This window comes from Sarcophilus harrisii, chromosome 5, assembly GCF_902635505.1.
Source record: "Sarcophilus harrisii chromosome 5, mSarHar1.11, whole genome shotgun sequence".
Lineage (NCBI taxonomy): Eukaryota > Metazoa > Chordata > Mammalia > Dasyuromorphia > Dasyuridae > Sarcophilus > Sarcophilus harrisii.
In genome coordinates this window covers 142,557,204-142,578,118 of record NC_045430.1, presented here as the reverse complement: position 1 = coordinate 142,578,118, position 20,915 = coordinate 142,557,204, and the positions used below count along the sequence as shown (strand labels likewise).

At 33.0% G+C, this 20,915-nt stretch overlaps 1 pseudogene; it reads left to right on the top strand.

Moving 5' to 3' along the window:
* Window positions 1-19,103: 19,103 nt before the first annotated feature.
* Window positions 19,104-20,165, top strand: LOC100928398 (annotated as a pseudogene).
* The last annotated feature ends 750 nt before the right edge of the window (window positions 20,166-20,915 follow it).

The window sequence follows — 20,915 nt, the reverse complement described above, 5'->3', positions numbered from 1 at the left end:
CTCAGCTGAATGTGGATTTTTCCATATGTCTAAAACTTGTGAATTCAAGATCTGAAATGATTCTATATTGGTCGTATGCTGTCAGAACTTCAGAATTGTTTTTCCCATAGATAAATGCTATTTCTATCCATGAAGACAAACCAAGAATAGAGAACAAGAAGATTCAAGGGAAATAATAACAATCCTAGTGGAGTTTCCTTTCTTTCTGTCTTCTGATATCCTCATGCAGATTCCCATCACTCCATGCCGAGGGTATTGCAATAGCCTTCTGGTTGCTCTTTTTATCACAATTTCTCCTCAGTCCAGTTTGTCTTGCCAAAATAATCTTTCTGGAAATTAGGTATAACAATTTCATTCCTCCCAAATAACTCCTTCCAATAAAATCTGTATCACCTTAAAAATCAAAAGTCTTCTGCAGTTCAAAATCTTTTATAACCTGTCACCCTTTCAGTTTTCTTATACCTTTACCTCTAGTTCTCTTGCTCCTACACAGATTCTCTTCTATCTAGTGACTGGCTTCCTTACAGTTCCTCAACAAAGGCATCTCATCTCCTAGATCAAAACATTTTCACTTAATTGTCTCTAATATTGTCCTTTCTTGTTTTTTCCTAGTGGTTTCACACATTTCCTCTCACTTTATTGCATTAGATAGAATCCTACTTCATACAGAAAGCCACCCATCGTAATTCTGTCTTCCTTCTATTGGTTATTGATTAGGATCTCATATTTTATTTGAATATAATTGTTTACATGTTGTCTCCCTCATTATATTGTGAAGTAATTGAAATCAGTCTATCATTTTGCCTTAATTGTTTACTCAAAACTTAACACAATGCCTAGCAAGAATGCATTTTAAAAATATTTGTTGATTCACTAAGTGTTAGACTATAACTCATATAGGCCTATAAAGATAGGCAGGAAAGGGAGTTTATATTGAGAAATTAAACTAATTTCCCTGTTCTTCCTCAGGGAGAATGTGAGGTATAGGAGTGAGAAGTATACCTCACTCCAAATATGGGGATGTTTGTTTTTGTTCTTTTTTGTACTTGATATAACTCTAGAGTGAATATCCCTTTACAATATCTAATCCATCTATTAAATTGTTAAATAGAAATAAAGTTAAATGATTCTTAAATTAAGAGAACAGTCAATGGGTATAAGCCAATGGCAGAGACCAGACTCCCCCAATCTCCCTTAAAGGTCTTGGTGAATCCTGGAAGGAGAGATGAAAAGTAATATTCTTGGCATTTAAACCAGAGAATTCACTATTTATACATTGTTGTACCTCTAAAAATATTAACACCAAAAAAAAAAAAAAGCAAAAATCTTTCTATTGTTTTTGCTTGCAAACTTTTAAAACCAGTTCCTTAAATTGAAGTAGTTATGAAGCAAATTAACAGCCAAGTTGCCTACCTCCCACTCAATTTTCAGTATATAATGATGGGGTCTTAATTACAGGTTACCTAACCACAGCCCCCTCTACTTAATTATGCCTTCAAAATACTTGGATTAAAAGGAAATGCCATTGTATATATTTTAGGATAGCATCTACATTATAATTGTCATTTTTACAGATAATATTATAGGTTTGGGAGGTATTACCAAGGGAATGCTAGTGATCTCACCCTCCTCAAAACTCCTACAATTCATACCACATGGTGTCTTCAATTGTGGTCTCTTGTACACATATGTTATCTTCTCTACTGATCTAGCAGTCTGAGAATGAATCTAATTTATCTCAGATGCACACATATTCTAGGACACTGCCTTGCTAATAGTAGATATTAGATATTATTTAATATTAATTTAATATTTGATATTATTTAAATGGTATAATGAACTCAAATGCAGGGAAGATGTCATCCTGGAAAGAAAACTTGAAATCAGGAAAGAAGGTTCATTGCCCCCCTCTCCCACATTTAATTATATTTATATTTTCCTTATATAATATAAACTTAAAGAGAATCAGTGTAGCCTGGTGGACATAAAGCTTGCTTCAGAGGCAGAGGGAGATATTTTATGTCCTATTTCTGACTCACACAAGCTGTGTGATTCTAGGAGAGTTAATACCTTAGGACCATAGGCAATTCTTTGACTAAATGTTATGGAAAAAATATCAGCCATTTATTATTGATAGAGGAAATTTCTCAGCAGAAGTTCCCTATCCTTATGAAATCACACAATTAACAAAAACAGGCACACTATGAATGTGCATACTATGTATCTTTTTTAACTTACGATCTTTATACCACAAAAAGTAGTTTAATACAATGACATCACTTTATACTTTATTTCTAAATAATTTACACGGCATTCTTTCCATATCATTAATAGTAAAATGGTAGTAAAGATATATTAAAGCATATATTGTTTTTGTTATAGCAATAATTTCACACAGTAAACAATAGTCTTGAAAGAAAGAATTTTGAAAAAATTACATTAGTGGAGAAAAAGCAAGGTAATCATCATATGAATATACTACAAATTATCTTGGAAGTGTGATGACCACATATTTTAAAATCAGTCAAAGTCAGGAATTCAGGTTAAGGGAAAAATCTTCAATCTTTATTCTTTGTGGAGGTGAAGGGGGATCGGAGTTGAAGGGGGATCACAATAGCGATGTGAGCAGCTGTTTAAAGAAGCCAGCCAGTAGTCTCTCCCCACCTCTCTTCCTGCCCCTCTGCCTCCACCCACCACAATCGTCATTTCCTATACAACACATCAGGACTTGCACAAAGAGTGGGCAGGGCCATTTTTTTCTCCAAGCATATATATTAATAGAGTATGGTCCAATACTATTTATTTAGCCTCACCTGCTTGGGACCTCAGTGCATCAACTTGAGCTTCAGCCCATTACATGGAAGGAAGAAAATATAGATGAAAGATTTGAGAAGTATGACATATGTCTTGTACAGAGACAAGACAAATATGTCTTGTATAGAGACAAAATGTATAAGACAGTATATCACCACAAATATACATATACACACACATGCATATTACATATTTATAATATATAAAATAATAGTGTATGGGTATGTAATAGTTATAACAAAAATAATGATAGAGGCTTCAGTTATCCAAAGCAAGAACAATTAATTTTTAGAGTGTACTAATTGCAAATTAAATGAGGAGAAAATATCAAGGGAAATCCTATTCTTGAGATTCTTATCATTAAATGATAGGAATTGGTTGCCAGAGTAGAAATGCTGCAAATTTAGGGGCAATTCACTACATAAATTAAGAATTCAGGAAATAAAAGAATAGAAAAACTTAGCATGGAGAATTAGAGCCAAAATGGTTGAGTAAAGACAAAGACTCATTCAAGCTATTCCCCAAACTCCTAAGACTATCTTTAAATAAGGACACTAAGCAAACACTAGAGCAGCAGAACCTATAAAATGATGGAGTGAAATAATTTTTCAGCTCAGGACAACTTGGAAGGTTGGCAGGAAAGGTCTGTCTCTCTGCCTGTAGATGGTAAGGGGTTAAACAACTGATGAAAAGGAGATTATAGGGGTCTTTTTGATAGCACTGAGGCAGAACTCCGTTGCTTTGCCCATTCTTGAATCTAGGTCATATTTCTGGGGGTCACTCACAGGATGAGGAAAAACACTAGCACACAAAAACTTGTAGCCACAGTGGAGTAGAGACCCTCCTCATAGTTCTAGGGTAGAAAGAAATTTTTGTGGTTGCTCACAGACCACAGCATAAGCCAAGAGAGTAGGAAAAACACTTTTCCTTAGGTCATACCATCTTGGAAGAAAGGTCCCTAGACATGCTTCTGAAAACATCTACATAAATTCCCTGAAGTTGGAACAGTGCACCCTCTATCCTGGAAACAGAACCCTATTTTGACAAAGAAGTTAAAAGTCAAGTAATTTCTTGGAAAAATTAGCTGAAAGATTCTGGACATAGAAAGTTACTGTGGTGACAAGCAAGATCAAAACACAACTTCAAAAGATAAGAATGTCAAAGTTCCTACATTAAAAGCCTCCAAGAAAAAATAACAATTGGTCTCAGGCCATGGAGGAACTCAAAAATGATTTTAAAAATCAAGTAATAATCCAAAAACCTATTTGAAACAATCAAGAGACTTAGCACAGTCACAGAACACAAAATAAACACACATAAATAATCAACATTTCTATATATTGCTGACAAAGTCCATCAGGAAGGGATAAAAAGAAAAATTCCATTTAAAATTACTGTAGACAAAATTAAATATTTGGGTGCCTATCTGCCAAGACTAACCAAGGAACTATAGCAACACAATTACAAAATACACCTCACACAAATAATGTTAGATCTAAGCAAATGGAAAAATAAATTGGTCTATCTGTTCAGTATCATACCAATCAAACTGTCAATAAATTATTTTATAGAACTAGAAAAAAATTAATAACAAAATTAATCTGGAAGAACAAAAGGTAAAGAAGGCAATGAAGAAAAAAAAAAATACAAAGAATTGTGACCTAGCAGTATCAGACCTAAAACTATTATAAAGCAGCAATCATCAAAATCATTTGTTATTACCTAAAAAAATATCAGTGGTGGATTAGTGGAATTGGTTAGATATGTGTCACAGTAATTAATGACTACAGTAATTTAGTATTTGATAAACTCCCAAATTCTAACTTCTGGGATAAGAACTCAGTATTTCTCAAAAAATTATTGGGAAAACTAGAAAATAATATGTCAGAAATTCAGCATAGACCTACATCTCACACCCAACACCTAAATAAAGTCAAAGTGGGTACATGATTTGTGCATAAAGTATGATACCATAAGCAAATTAGGAAAGCAAGGGATAATTTACCTTTCAGATCTTTGGAGAAGGGAGGAGTTTATGACCAAAGAAGAACTAGAGAACATTATGAAATGCAAAGTAGACAACTTTGATTACATAAAATTAAAAAGTTTTTTGCATTAAAAAAAACAATAAAAACAAGATTAAAATGCTCTAAATCACTATGGATTAGAAAAATGCAAATTAAAACATCTCTAAGGTACCCTTTACACCTCTCAGATTGCCTAAGATGACAGGAAAATATAATGATAAATGTTGGAGGGGATGTGGTAAAACTGGGACAATAATTCATTGTTAGTGGAGTTGCAAAATGATCCAACCATTCTGGAGAGCAATTTGTAACTATCCCCAAAAGGTTATAAAACTGTGTGTACCCTTCAACCTAGCAATGCCATTACTGGATCTGTATCCCAAGGAAATCATAAAGGAGAGAAAAGTCCTACATGTGCAAAAATATTTGTCATAGCTCTTTTTGTGTTAGCAAAAAATTGGAAAATGAATAAAAGCTCACCAATTAGGGAATGGCTGTTTAAGTTATGGAATTTGAAAGAAATGGAATATTATTGTTCTATAAAAATAATGAACAAGATTTACATGAATTAAGGTAATATATTAGGAATTAGGAATGTATTGTACACAGCAACAGCTCAGTGATTCAGTGATGCAAGGCAGTCTCAATAAACTTTGTATAGAAAATTCCATCTGGATTCAGAAAAATAACTATGGAGACTGAATGTAAGTCACCATATGATATGTTCACTTCTTTTTTCTCCCTTTTGTTCTGACTTTTGTCTCTCAACATGATTCATAAATAAATGTATATTTTAAAATTTAATATATATATAACCAGAAAAAATAAAACAATTAAAAAATACAAAAGAAGAAAATCAAGTAATAAATGTAAAGGAAAATTTAGAAAGAGAAACAAGATTGTTAAAAGGAAATCATGAAAAACAAGTCGACAACTTGGTAAATGAGACATAAAAATATTGGAGAAAATAAAACCTTAAAAATAAACTAGGCAAAATGGCAAAAGAAACACAAAATCAAAAAAAAAAAAAATAGTGCCATATAAAGTAGACGTGGCCAAAAGAGAAAAAAAAAAACAAAACAAACAAAAAAAAAAACACTGAAGAAAACAACTCTTCATAAGTAGAATTGGACAAATGGAAGAAGAGGTACAAAAATTCCCTGAAGAAAATAATTTAAAAATCATATGAGCAAATGGAAGCTAATGATTTTGTGAGAAATTAAGAAACAATTTAACAAAACCAAAATAATGAAAAAATAGAAAACAATGTGAAATATCTCATTGGATAACCTATTCCTGGAAAAATAGATTTAGGAGAAATAACATTAAAATTATTAGGCTACCTGGAAGCCATGATCAAAAAAAAAAAAAAAAAAAACAGCATAGACATCATTTTTCAAGAAATTATCAAGGAAAATTGCTCAAATATTCTAGCATCAAAGAGCAAAATTGAAATTGAAAAAAAAAAAAATCCAGTGATCACTTCCTTGAAGAGATCCCAAGATAACAGAATATTACACACAAATTCCAGAACTCCCAGGTCAAGAAGAAAAGACTGCAAACAGCCAAAGAGAAACATTGCAGGTATTGTGGAACCACAATCAGGACAACACAAGATATAATAGCTTCTATGTGACAGAATCAGAGAGTTTAGAATATGATATTCTGCAGGGCTAAGAAATTAGAACTGCAATCAAGAATCATCTACCCAGAAAAACTGAGTATATTTCTTCAAGAGAAAAAAAAATGAATATTCAATAAAATAAAGGATTTTCAAGCATTCTTCATGGATAGATCAGAACTGAAGAGAACATTTGCCTTTCAAATACAAGACTTGTAGGGAAGCATCAAAAGCTAAATAGGAAAGGGAAATCATAAGAATTTTAATAAGATTAAACTGTTTGCATTCCTATATGGGAAGATAATACTTGTAACTCATAAGAACTTTTTTTCATTATTAATAAGGCAGTTAGAAGAAGAGTGTGTCTGTGTGAGTTTGTGTGTGTGTAGAGAAAGAGGGCAGAGGACAGAGGTTTAGTTAAATGTGAAGGGATGATATCTAAAAAAAAAATAAAATTTTCAGGAATGTACTGAGAGAAAGGTAAAAAGAAAGCTAGAACGGAAGTAATTATCACATATAAAGAGGAAAGAAACAGTTTTTAAAGTTGAGGGCAAGAGAAGGGAGATAAAAGGGGATTGAGTGAACCTTGCTCTCATGGAAAATTGGCTCATCTAAGCAATAATTTATATATTCAGTTGAATATATAAATCTATCTGACCCTATAGAGGAAGGATGGGAGAAGAAGAAAAGGATGAGGGTGGGGCAGTGATAGAAGGGAGAGGAGATTAAAGGATAGAATAGTCAGAAACAAAACACTTTTTTTTCTTTTCTTATATTGTTTTCTTTAAATAATAGCTTTATATTCTCAAAACATATGCAAAGGTAATTTTCAACATTTACCCTTGCAAAAACTTTTGTTCCAAATTTTTCCCTCCATTCCCTTCACCACTTCCCCTAGACAGCAAGTAATCCAATCTATGTTAAACATGTGCGATTCTTCTATACATATTTCCATAATTTTTATGCTGCACAAGAAAAATTAGATCAAAAAGAAAAAAAATGAGAAAGAAAACAAAAAGCAAGAAAAACATCAACAAAAAAGGTGAAAATATTATGTTATGATCCACATTCAGTTCCCACAGTTCTCTTTCTGGATGCAGATAACTCCATCACAAGCCTATTAGAATTGACTTAAATCATCTCATTGTTGAAAAGAGGCAAATCTGTCAGAATTGATCATCACAAAATCTTGTTGTTGCTATACAATGATCTCTTAGTACTACTCACTTCACTTAACATCAATTTTTGTCTCTCCAGGCCTTTCTGAAATCATTCTGCTGATCATTTCTCATAGAACAATATTATTTGTTAAGGCCAAACTAGCTCCTTGGAGGTCTCAGGATCAGCCAGAGTCAGGATAAGTAAAAGTCCTTGGTTTTTAGGGGGAGAAATGAAAGAAGCAGCCAAACTGCCAGGAGTTTTGCCAAAGATCTCTTCTTGATTCTGGAGTCCAGAATCTCCACCTTTCTCCTCCTCTTCCTGGGGCCAAGTAAGTGTGGCCTGTCTCACTCCACCCTCTAATCCTTGCCTACGATTGATTATCTGTATACACCAAACAATGAGCCAGCACCAATGAGTGAGAAGAGCCATTTTTCCACACATATGCTAATAGAGGCATTGTCTTATATCAAATAGGTAATTAGCCTTAAGTGCTTGGTTGTTTGATTCAAGCACATCTGTTCATAGTTTCAGACCTTTAAAAATAGTCCTTTTTTTTTTTTCAAAAAATAAGTATTAATAATTTTTCAACAGCAAGGTGCAAAACTCTATGTTCCATTTCCCCCCTTTTCCCCATCCCCACAGATTGCAAGTAATTCAATGTGTTAAACATGGCAAAATATGTTAAGTCCAATATATGCATACATATTTAGATAGTTATTTTGCTGCACAAGAAAAATCAGATCAAAAAGGAAAAAAAAAATGAGAAAGAAAATAAAATGCAAGCAAACAACAACAAAAAGAGTGAGAATGCTATTTTGTGATCCACACTCAGTTCCCACAGTCCTCTCTCTGGATGTAGATGTAGATAGCTCTCTTCATCAAAAACTCATTGGAACCAGTCTGAATTGTCTCATTGTTTAGAAGTGCCAGGTCCATCAGAATTGTGCTATTGCCATGTACCATGGTTCTATTCATTTCACTTAGCATCAGTCCATGAAAGTCTCTCAAGGCCTCTTTGAACTAATCTTGCTGATCATTACTTAAAAAACAATAATATTCTCTAAGATTCATATACCATAACTTATTCAGCTGTTGTTCAACTGATGGGCATTCACTCAGTTTGCATTTTCTTGCATGTAATCACTTTATCTCCTTTAAGATCTCTTTGGGATATAAGCCCAGTGTAAACACTACTAGATCAAAGGGAATGCACAGTTTGGGTATAGTTCAAAATTGCTCTCCAGAATGGTTTGATCACCTCACAACTCCACCAAAAATGTATTAATGTCCCAGTTTTCCCATCCCTTCAACATTCATGACTATCCTTTCCTGTCATCTTAGCCAGTCTGAGAGGTGTATAGTGATATTTCAGAGTTACCTCAATTTGCATTTGTCTGATCAATAGTGATTTAGAGCACCTTTTCATATGACTAGAAATGGCTTGAATTTCTTTATTTAAAAATTGTCTGTTCATATCCTTTGACCACTTATCAATTGAAGAGTAGCTTAAATTCTTATAAATTTGAGTCAATTCTCTACACATTTTAGAAATAATGCCTTTATCAGAATCTGTGAATGTAAAAACATTTCCCAAATTTATGAACAATCATATTTCATGACATTCATATACCATAACTTATTTGGTTATTATTCAACTGATAGGCATCCACTCAGTTTTCAGTTCCTTACTACATGAAAAGATATTTTTGCACACTTAGATCATTTTCTCTTTTTTTATGATTGCTTTGGGATACAGACCCAGTAGAGACATTGTTGGATCAAAGTGTATGGACAATTTGGTAGCTTTTTGGGCATAGTTTGAAATTGTTGTCTAGAATGGTTGGATCAGTTTACAACTCTACCAACAAGGTATTATGTCTCAGTTTTCCTACATCCCTTCCAACATTTTTCATTTTTTTTTCTGTCATTTAGCCAAGCTGAGAGGTGTGTAGTAATATTTCAGAGTTGTCTTAATTTGCATTTCTCTGATGAAAAATTATTTAGAGTATTTTTTCATATAACTAAATATGGCTTAAATTTCATCATCTGAAAATTGTCTGTTCAAATTATTTGACCATTTATCAATTGGAGAATGACTTGTAGTCTTATAAATTTGAATCAATTCACTATGTAATTTAGAAATAAGGCCTATATCAGAACCCCTTGGTATTTAAAAAAAATTCTTTCCAGTTTTCTGCTTCCCTTTTCATCTTGTCTGCATTGCATTTGTTTGTATAAAACTTTCTTAATATAATCAAAATTATTCATTAAGCAAAATACTTCTGAGGAAGGAGAGGGTGAAAGAAGAAAGAATAAAATAAACAGGGTAAATACAGTTAGTAAGAGTAATTCTAGACAGGAAAATGAACAAATTTTTCTGATAAAAAAATTCTTAGTTTTCAAACATGTACAGAACTGAATCAAATTTATAAAAATAAAAATCATTCCCAATTGGCCTGAATTACCTCATTAATAAAAGCTATATCCATCAGAATTAACCATTGCATAATCTTATTGTTGTTGGGTACAATGTTTTCTTAATTGTACTCCCTTCATTTAGCATCACTTCATGCAAATCTCTACAATCCTTTCTGAAATCATCTTGTTGATCATATCTTATAGAACAATAATATTCCTCTCCAGAATAGTTGGATAAATGCACAATTCCACCAACAATGTATTAGTGTCCCAGTTTTCCTACATCCTTTCCAACATTTATTATAATATTTTCCTGTCATCTTAGCCAATCTGAAAGGTAATGGTCAAAGAGATAAATAATCAAAAGATACGAACAGTTTTCAGATGAAGTATTCATAACCATAGCCCTATGGGGGAAATGTGCTAATTATTGATTGGAGAAATGTAAATTAAAAGAATTCTTAAATACTCTCTCATATCTATTGAAATGGCTAATAGAACAAAAAAGGAAAATATCAAATGTTGGAGGGAATGTGAGAAGATGAGATATTAATGCATTGTTGAAAGAGTTGTGAGCTGATTCAACCATTCTGTAGAGCATTTTGGCACTATGCCAAAAGGGCTATAATAATATGCATAATATTTGATCTAGCAATAAAACTACTAGGTCTCTATTACAAAAGAGATTTTAAAAAACGAAAAGAAAAAAGGTTCTATATGTACAGAGAATATTTATAGCAGTTCTTTTAATGGTGGCATGGAATTAGAAATCGAGGGAAAGCCCATCAGTTGGGAAATGGCTGAATAATTATGGTATGTAGTTATAATGGAATACTATTGCACTATAAGAAATTAATGAGCAGAATGCTCTCAGAACAAAACTGGAAAGAGCGGTTGCAAAGTGAAATATAATAAATGTACTGTGTACACAGTAATAGCAAAATTGTAATATTGTCAAATGTGAATGACAACTATTCTTAGCAGTACAGATTGGGGACAACTCTAAAGTAGTTGTTGATGAAAAATGCTGTTCATACTCAGAGAAAAAAACTGATCTTATCCAAATGCAGATTGAAGTATACTTTATTTTTTAACTTTATTTTTCTTCAGGGTTTGGTTGTTTGTTGTTTTTTTAGCTGTTTTATTTCACAATCTGAATATTATGGGAATGTTTTTCATGACTACACATGTATAATCTATATTTAATTGCTTGTATTCTATTTGGATAAAGGTGTGAAAAAGGGAAGAAAGAAAAATATCTGGAATTCAAAATTTTAAAAACTAATATTAAAATTATTTTACATGTAACTGGTAAGAATAAAATCCTAAATACATTTTTACAAAGGAAAAAAAAAGCGTAATTTGACACAAACACTAGATTTATGAAGAAAGGATATGAAAATATTTGAAGAAGAATAGAGAGGAATCCATCATTTAAAATTCTAGAGACCAAACCAGTCCAAGAAGAATGGAACATTATGAAGAATGAAATACTTAATATAAGGAAACTACTCCACTAAGGATGAAAAGCAACAATTAAAATCTGGTTTTGTATCTATAATTTGGGCAATATTACATAAAGAATAATAATTAGAGAGAAGTAGACATTTTTCTTAGGGTTGGAGATAGAGAAAAATAATTCAAAAATTGAGAATTCTTAAAAGAGATATATTGAATTTATATTACTAATATTTTTCTCTGACAAGAAGAATGATCTCAGACTTTTAATGAGCATATAAATACATATCTAAGACCTAAGAAATGAAGGAAAAAATAGAAATATCATAACTGTCCTTAATGAATTCAGAAAAACCAGTATAGATTAAGTCCATTCCAAGAGACTGAAAGATAGAGTATATATGACTACCAAATCATTGGTACTGGCATTTAGATGACTTTGTAGAGCAGCAGATGTGCCTCAGTTGCAGAAAGATCAATGTTTTTCTAACTTACAAGAAATGGGGGAGGAATAACAAAGTCTTTAAATCAAGGGCTATTGAGCTTTATTTTAATTCTGGATAAAATTGTAGGACACATATTAAAGGGATATTTAGTGAACACATACAAAGGAAGCATTTATCACAAAAAGCTAAAGTAGTGTGGTCCCAGTGAAAACAGTTTATGCTAAATTGACTTTGTTGTTTTGTTTTACTGTTACTTGCCAAAAATCCCATATCAGCAGATTAGGGGAAACATGCCAGTGGGGAATAAAAGAAATCTCTTGAAAAAAAAATCATTATTTAAGGTGAAAAATAGTTTTTAGCTTCAATGTTCTTTCTTGTATTCTACCCTCTAAAATTTAGTTTTGTGGAGATTAGTACAATATAAGAGCCTTCAAGCTTTTATGTACACTACTGTTATCAAATAGTCTGCTTCATTCAAACATAGACTCAGTGACCTAAAGATAGTGGCAAAGAGTCTGCAACCTGGAGAAAATGGTTTTAAAAAATCAATGAAGTTGAAGTCCTTATTTTTATTCAAATTCAATATTCAGCTTTTTTTGTATTGATTTTTTATTGCATATATATATTGGAAATAAACTTGTGATTTCATTGATATAGAATTTATGGAATTCACTATCTACTCTGCAACTTATTGCCTTAGAAATCTGCTTAGATCAATGAGAGATTAAATGGCTTGCCCTGGGACCAGTCTTCTATGTATTATCTACTAGGCAACAGCATTGTTCTTCAAGTAGATTTAGTAACAGATTGGATAAATATTTAGATTTCTAATGTTGAATTACTGTTTTTTGTTTTTTTGTTTTTTTTGCTGATTTATACGTTTTTGTCTTCCCTGCTCTGTTTTATGATGAGTAAAATGTATACTTAGTCTTTCATGTTCTGGAAAAATTATTCTATTTCTTTAAGGATTTTTAAAATTACCATAAAAACCTAATGATTTAGTCATGTATTAGAATTCATAGTTTTTCCTCATCCTTCTAGTGAACAAGTCTTTATCATCCTTTACACATTCTTCTGGGAAATTTCACTATAAAAGCTAACATTTCTCTAGGTTAAACTATGTTAGTTAAATTGTCTGGAAATTAGCTAGACTCAGAGAGCCATGTTAAAATTCTTATAACAGCATATTCAGTGAAAGAAAATCACATTGTCAAGTAGAAGTTTTCCTGAAACTAATAGCTTTTTTGGAGGCTTTACCCTGAAGTACAAATTGTTTTCTTCATGTAGTAGAAATTCACCTTTCTTTTTAAAAACTACAAAATGTACAAAATAGTTAGATGAGATTCTGCATCTCAAGCCATCAACGTTTAAGAATTTATTAACTACTGTGACAGAGTTCCAAATTATATCTATTCATTCATCCATCCTATCCACACATACATACATATACACATCACACACATACATATATGTATATATAGGTATGTAATATATGCATGTATAATGTGTATCTACACATATAAATACATACTTATTTTAGTAGCAAAAAACACAATGCATGTGTGTGTGTAAATAATAGAGTAAGGTTTCATAGAAAAATCATATTAAGTTGTTTTTGAAGAAAAGCAGCATTGTCAGACTTCGAGGTGAGGGGAAAGGATATTCCAAGCATAGGAGAAATCATATGCAAAGGCAGTTAGAACTGAGAGGCAGTGACATTTGTGAACTGAAAAATGCCAGTATTACTGAAATCAAGTGTATATGAAGGGGAAGTCATATATAGTAAGGCTGGATCTAGGTTCTAAGTACTTGAAATGTTACATTGAGGAGTCTGCATTTGATTCTAGAGGCAAAACGGTACCCCTCACATTTAACGAATTGGGGAATAATATGGCCAGAACTATCTTTTACAAATATCAGGCAGGGAGGCAATTGCAAAAGTTCAGGTAAGAGATGTTATGGGTCTTAACTAGGGAAATAAAGATAGAACTGACAAGATTTGGCCACTGACTTCTTACAGGCTAAGACCTGAATTTAAATATGAACATTGGAAATATTGACTTAAATAGAATTCTATATGAAGAGATGGTAAATGTTATCTAGTCTAATTTATGTGCTTTCCAGATGAAGATCATGTGTCTCAAGAGGGAGAGAGATTACTTTAAAGTCTTATAACATTTAGATAAGAAAGTCAGGATTTGAAAACAAATCTAGTTCTATATCTTGCTTTTTGTTTCGCCATGCTCCCTTTAAAAATATTTTCTCTTTGTTCAATTACTTCAATGTCACAATCTCTAGATCTTCATCATAGCTTGGAATCTATCTTGTATTTCTTCTGAATTAACTCAGTTTGATTTTGCTCATAGAGCACAACACCTTCTCTGATAAAGGCATGTCATGTTGGGCAGTCCTGTCTCTCCCATGCCATACAATCAATACTACAGTTTTTAAAGGAGATCTTGGTGGTATCTTTCTATTGTATTTTCTGACCTCCCACATGAGCTATTGCCCTAAGTGAGTTCTCCATGATATATATATATATATATATATATATATATATATATATATATATAAGCAAGTGTACATTTGGCATTCCAACAATGTGGCCAGCCCAAGACCTGTAGTTTCTGCACTGTTAATTTCAAGAAAGGACCTCAGTGCATGGAATCTTATACTGTAATGATCTTCAGAGTCTTCTTAAGTCAAATTTCAAATGAAATATTTCATTAGAAAAACAAAACAACTGACCTAGGAATAGATCTAGGAGGGGCAATCTAAAAATTATTGGACTACCTGAAAGCTATAATGAAAAAGAGTTAGGACAACATCTTTCTCGAAATCATCAAGAAAAATTGCATTGATAGCCTAGAGCCACAGGGTAAATCATTGAAAGAAGCTCCTGTCACCTACTGAAAGAGACCCCAAAATAAAAATTCCAAGGAATATAGGAGCTAAATTTCAGAATTTTGAGATCAAGGAGAAAATACCACAAGCAGCCAGAAGGCAGTAATTCAGATATTGAAGAACCATAATTAGGATTAACCAAGACCTAGCACCTTTTACACTAAAGGATCAGAGGATCTATAATGTAATATTTCAAAAGGCAAAAGAGATTGGACAACAACCAAGAATCAACTACTCAAAAAAAAAATTAAACATTATCTTTCAGGGGAAAAAACATACATTCAAAGAAATGGGGGATTGTCAACCATTTCTGATAAGAAGTGAACAGAAATTTTGATCCTGAAATACAAGACTCAAGAGAAGCATAAAAAGGTGAATGGACGAAATGAAAACAAACAAACAAAAAAAAAAAACCTTTTTTTTTTTTAAGTTAAAATGTACGGGAAGATGATATGTATAATTCTTGAGAACTATATCTTTTTAATTGGAGAGTTTATGGCAAAGAACAATTTAGGGATTGCTGCTACAGTTCAAATTGATAGTGTTGAGGGCCATGTTAGGATAATAGAAATTGACAGGAAGTCTAAAGTCTAAAACCAAAACATCCATATTTCCTTCAGAGTTCTGCTGCCTCATTCTGCAGTACTCTTTGGAATCTCCCATTCAAAAAATACCTTTTTTGCTTGGAAAAAAAGAGAATTGTTATCTTTGTTAAGGTAGTTAAAAGATATTTTATATTACCTAGAGTTCTTTTAAATGGAATTTCTCTTTGTATCTCTTGCTGCTGGGCTTTGTTGGTAAAATATAAAAATGCTGATGATTTATGTGGATTTATTTTGTATCTTGCAATTTTGTTAAAGTTGTGAATTGTTTCCAGTAGTTTTTTAGTTGATTCTGTAGGATTCTCTAAGAATACGATCATATCATCTGCAAAGAGTGAAAACTTGGTTTCCTCATTACCTACTCTAATACATTTAATCTCCTTTTCTTCTCTTATTGCTAAAGCTAACATTTCTAATACAATATTGAATAGTAATGGTGACAGTGGGCAACCTTGTTTAATCCCTGATCTTATTGGGAATGATTCTAGTTTATACCCATTACATCTAATGACTATTGATAATTTTTAATAGATGCTATTGATCATTTTAAGGAAAACTCCATTTATTTCTATACTCTCTGGTGTTTTTAAATGGAATGGGTGGAATATTCCTTGGAGTTTTTATTTTAGGGTCTTTTTCAGAAGGTGTTCAATGAATTCTTTCATCGCCTATTTTACCTTCCGGTTCTATTACTTCTGGGCAGTTCTCTTTGATGATTTCCTGTAAAATTGTACTAGGCTCTTTTTTCCATCATAATTTTCGGGTAGTCCAATGATCTTCAGGTTATCTCTCCTAGATCTGTTTTGCAGGTCTGTTATTTTCTAGTAAGTAGTTGACATTTTTTCCAATCATCCATTTTTTTTTTTTTTGGTTTTGCTTGACTGATTCTTGATGTCTCAATGAATCAGTCATTTCTATTTATTCAGTTCTGATTTTATTGAGTTATTTTCTTCATTAGCTTTTTTTACTTCTTTTTGTATATGTCCAATTGAGTTTTTAAATGAGTTGTTTTGCTCTATGGAATTTTTTTTCCCATTTCACTATTTTTTTTTTTTAGTGAGTTATTTTCTTTTTCCAATTCACAAATTCTATTTCCCTGTACTTCTTGGGAGTTTTTTGCCTTTTCCAATTCACATTTCAGGAAGTTGTTGCTCTCTTGCATAGCTTTTCTTTCCTTTCCCCATTTTTCTTCTAGTTCTCTTTTAAGGTTTTTAATAGTTTTTTTCTAGGAAAGTCCTTTGTACTGGGGACCAACAGTTGTCTGGAGACTGTCTGCTATTAGTCTCCTTGGGGTTGAAAAGCTGCTCTCTTTCTATATAGAAGCTATAGATTGTCCTTTTAATTTTTTTTGCTCTTTTTTTAAAGCCTATAGGGTCTGCCTTCAGGGCCAGGAGGTTACCAGCTTCCTCAGCAGAGCAGTGATAGGTGTATGGACCGGTAATTGTCCTGCCAACTGGCTACAAAGAGCATGGAGGTACTGGAGTGCTCTGGGAAAGAGTTCCCCATCTGGAAGTAACTCAGACCTGCAGGGCCAAGCTGGGAAAGTGCCTGCAAAGAACCTTCCTGTGCCGGTTAACAACTGCCCTGGGCTAGATGCTGAGCAGTGGAAGTTTCACTACCTCAAGTCAAATCCCATCCTGGGGCTGTTGGTATTAGCAGCTGAGCAGTGAATAGCCCTGCAGGAACAGGAAATGTCTCTGCCCTAGGAAGCACAGTCTGCTGGGGAAGTTCTATTGCCCCAGGCTGTGCCCCACTGCTGTGCAGATCTGTGCACCCTATCCCCACCCCATGCAAAAGCCCTGTACTGCAGGGCTTTGTTACGGGTCTGCCTGAGTCACTTTTGGGTTTGAGTGATTAAAGCCAGATCGTGTTAGGTTATGGCATTTTTTAGAGTACCCTCTGTTTTAGGCTTTAATTTCTCTGCCAGTTTACTGCTTTATAATCAAGGCAGAGCAGTTAGCCTATAACAGAATCATCCCTATAACTTCTCTAGCCACAGAGATTACCCCCATCCCTGGTGTGCTCAGAATGCTAGTTTCTCCCTGCCTGTGCTGGTCTGTTCCTGGCCCCTCAAGGACAAAATTTCCTGGTGATCTTCCAGATTATCTTTGGCTGGTAAATTGTGTGCTTCTAATCTTCATGAATTTTAGCAGCCAAGCACTCTTTTTGAGGCTGAATTTAATAGCTGGTTGAGGGGATGAGAGGAGCTTAGAAAGTTGTGTGTGCCTTCTCCACCATCTTGGCTCTGCTCCCTTTATCTGCATCTATTGAGAAAAACATGATTTTTGTTAGATAACAATTATACTAATAGTTTTTCTAATATTGAATTAGCCCTACATTCCTGGTATAAATCTTACTTGGTCATAATGTATTATCCTGGGGATATCTTTCTATACTCTCTTTGCTAATATTTTATTTAAGATTTTTGTATTGATGTGGTATATTATTCTGTTTTGACCCTATCTGATTTAAATATCAGCATCATATCTGTGTCATTAAAGGGATTTGGTAGGATTCCTTTTCCTATTTTTCCAAATAGTTTGCATAAGATTGGAAATAATTGTCTTCAAATGTTTGGTAGAATTCACATGCAAATCTATCTAACCCTGGCAATTTTTTCTTAAGGGGTTGATAAATACCTTGTTCAATTTCTTTTTCTAAAATAGGACTATTTAAATAATTTATTTCTTCTTCTGTGAATCTGGGAAATCTATATTTTTGTTAGTATCTAAGCTTGTTCTCTTTTGGCACATTGATTGCAACGTCCTCCAGGTCTTCATAAAGATATTTTTCATTGACCTTCTCAGGGTTTGTTATGGTGGGAGCATAAGCACTGATGCAATTTTCTTGCAAGTGACAATCACATTGCCATGAGACTGTAATTCACTTCTTTTGGAAGGTATATAAGTATGTTTACTTAACTTGTTTGATTGCAAAACCTATAGCAGTTTCACAATGCTCCCCTTCACAATAGCCACTTCTGAAAAATACACATCCAGTTTTGACTTCAATAAGTGGCCTTCATTTGCTAACCTTGTATCACTCATCATTACTGTTTGTATATCCTACCTATTAAGTTTTTTGTTGTTGTTTTGTTTTTGCAACAAGAGATGTTCATTTTTCAAGTATACTGGATTTTATGTTGTTTCTAAGTGTTCTTTGTAACAATGGTGAGTTGAATCAACTTTGCAAAAGTTTTTGTTCATGTTTTAGTGTTTTGACTGCAAGATATGAGCTCCCTACCTGCCATGGTGATCAGGCCAGATTTGAGTGAGCAGACTATTTTAAAGCACTTTTTCTAGCACTTTTCTCACACATCAAAGTGAGCTATGTGAACCTTAAGAGGCTACTCAGACACCCAATGGACTAACGGATCCTCTGCTAGGTCCAGTGAAAAGATAACCCTATGGCTTGGACGGCCTTTGTGCAGGGTTGTGACTACAGCTCTCAATATATTCCTATCTGCTACTTCATCATTTTTCTATCACCAAAAGACTTTGAGCAAGGTTGAAATGATAAAATGATATGGTGATGACTTTTGATTTATGCAGAAGGTAGATTTAAATGAGGCAGAATTGCACAAAGTCATTGATCTCACTACAATTTCTTGGAACCACAGATGAGAATTAGGTAGATTAAGTGGACACCAAAGATGGAAAGCAGCCCTGTAAATGGTTTGGAATCTCTTACCTCAGAGGTACTAGTCTTCCCTAAACATACTCTACACCCTAATTGATTTAAATTCAAGTAGCAAAGCCAGTGAAACAGTATACTCAATAACTGCAGAAATGACAATATAAAGAACAATTATCATGAAAAAAGTTGAAAATTAATGTTGCTAAATTAAAAAGTCCAGAAGAAAAATAACAACAAGAAGAAAAAGAAGAATAAGAAGAAGAAGGAGGAAGAAGAATTTTATTTTAAAAAGAATAGACTATTGCTTCCAACTAAAGACCACTTAACTACAACTCCTTCTGATTGCAGCAACTACTTTAATCAGGGATAAAAATGAACTATGCAGAAAGCCAACTTGGTAGGCTGAGAGACATGATGACATTGAGCCTGTGTGAAGTCTATAACTGAGCAAGGAGGTGTATTATCCAATGAAGAAAGGAATCTTCTATTGCTTCCAAAAATATTGTAAGGTCCCAAAGGTCATCTAGAAGGTTGTCTTAAGTAGTGAGCAAAAGATGGAAAGTGCTAAGAAAAAAACAACAGTAGATGGCTCAATAATAGAGAAAATTGAGACTAAACTAAGATATCTGTAATGATGTACTATGTCTTTTGGGAAAGGTCTTGATCCTAATGTTTCACAAGAAGAAAGCAAAGTTTTCTATTTGAAAATAAAGACTACTTTTTATTTGCCTAAGGTTGCTGCCGGTAATGAAAAAAAAAATGAATAGTGGATCAATCATGACAAGCATATAAAGAAATATTTGAAATAAGTAAAAAAGGGATGACAGCCAATGTATCATGTAAGATCAAGTCTGGCCTTGAACTTCTCTGTGTTTTATTATGTCCAGAACTGTCCAGAAAAAACTTGCAACCTTGCAAAGACAATTTTTGATGAAGTCATTGATGAACATCATGATTTAGTGAGGAAACATACAAAGATAGCACAGTAATAAGGCAATTACTAAGAGACAACTTGACATTGTGGACATTGGAAACCCAACAAGATAAAGGTGAAGCAGGCAAAAGAAAGGAGAATTAAATAATCTTCCAACTTCTGTCTGCTTCATTCTAAAATTTAAACACTGAATCATTTGTACATATTATCCATACTATCCCACAACTATCTTTTATTTACAATTTATGACAGGTTTATGTTACTTCTATTTGAATTTTTATATTTCCCCATATAGGTTTTTATATTTAATATTAAGTGAGTAGAACTAGTGAACATTTGGGGAGTTGTCTTTTTTCATCTGAGGGGATATGAAATTTTAAAATACATTTTACATATTTGGCATAGTACTTAAAACAGGTTCCTTGTTTAAGCAAAGAAAATTCACATATTGGCCTGTCATGGGGGGAAGGGAGACTGCATAAAAGGAGAAGCAGTTCCAACCATAGTAGTAGTTGTTGTGGATACTTTAGAGGTGGAGTCCTTATGGTTGTGATAAAAACAGCTGTCCAGTATGTATTATATATCATTCCATGTGTACACAATCTCAATATAAACATCTTTATGATTGCCGCTGCAAAAATTTTCCTTAAGACAAAATTTTAACCCAGTGAATTTGCCCTGAAGAAGAGGATAAACAGTTTAAATTTCATCATTTCTAAAGTTACCTGTTATTTTTACTACATTCATTTTTTATATATTTAAGTGGTTAAGTAATCTAAAAGTAAATGAACAAGTAAATATGCAATAAAAATGAGTCTCTTGATATTTATAAAGCCACTTTATAGTAAGGCAGGAAAAAAAAAACAAGCAGTCATGTATTTAAATGTTTTTTTA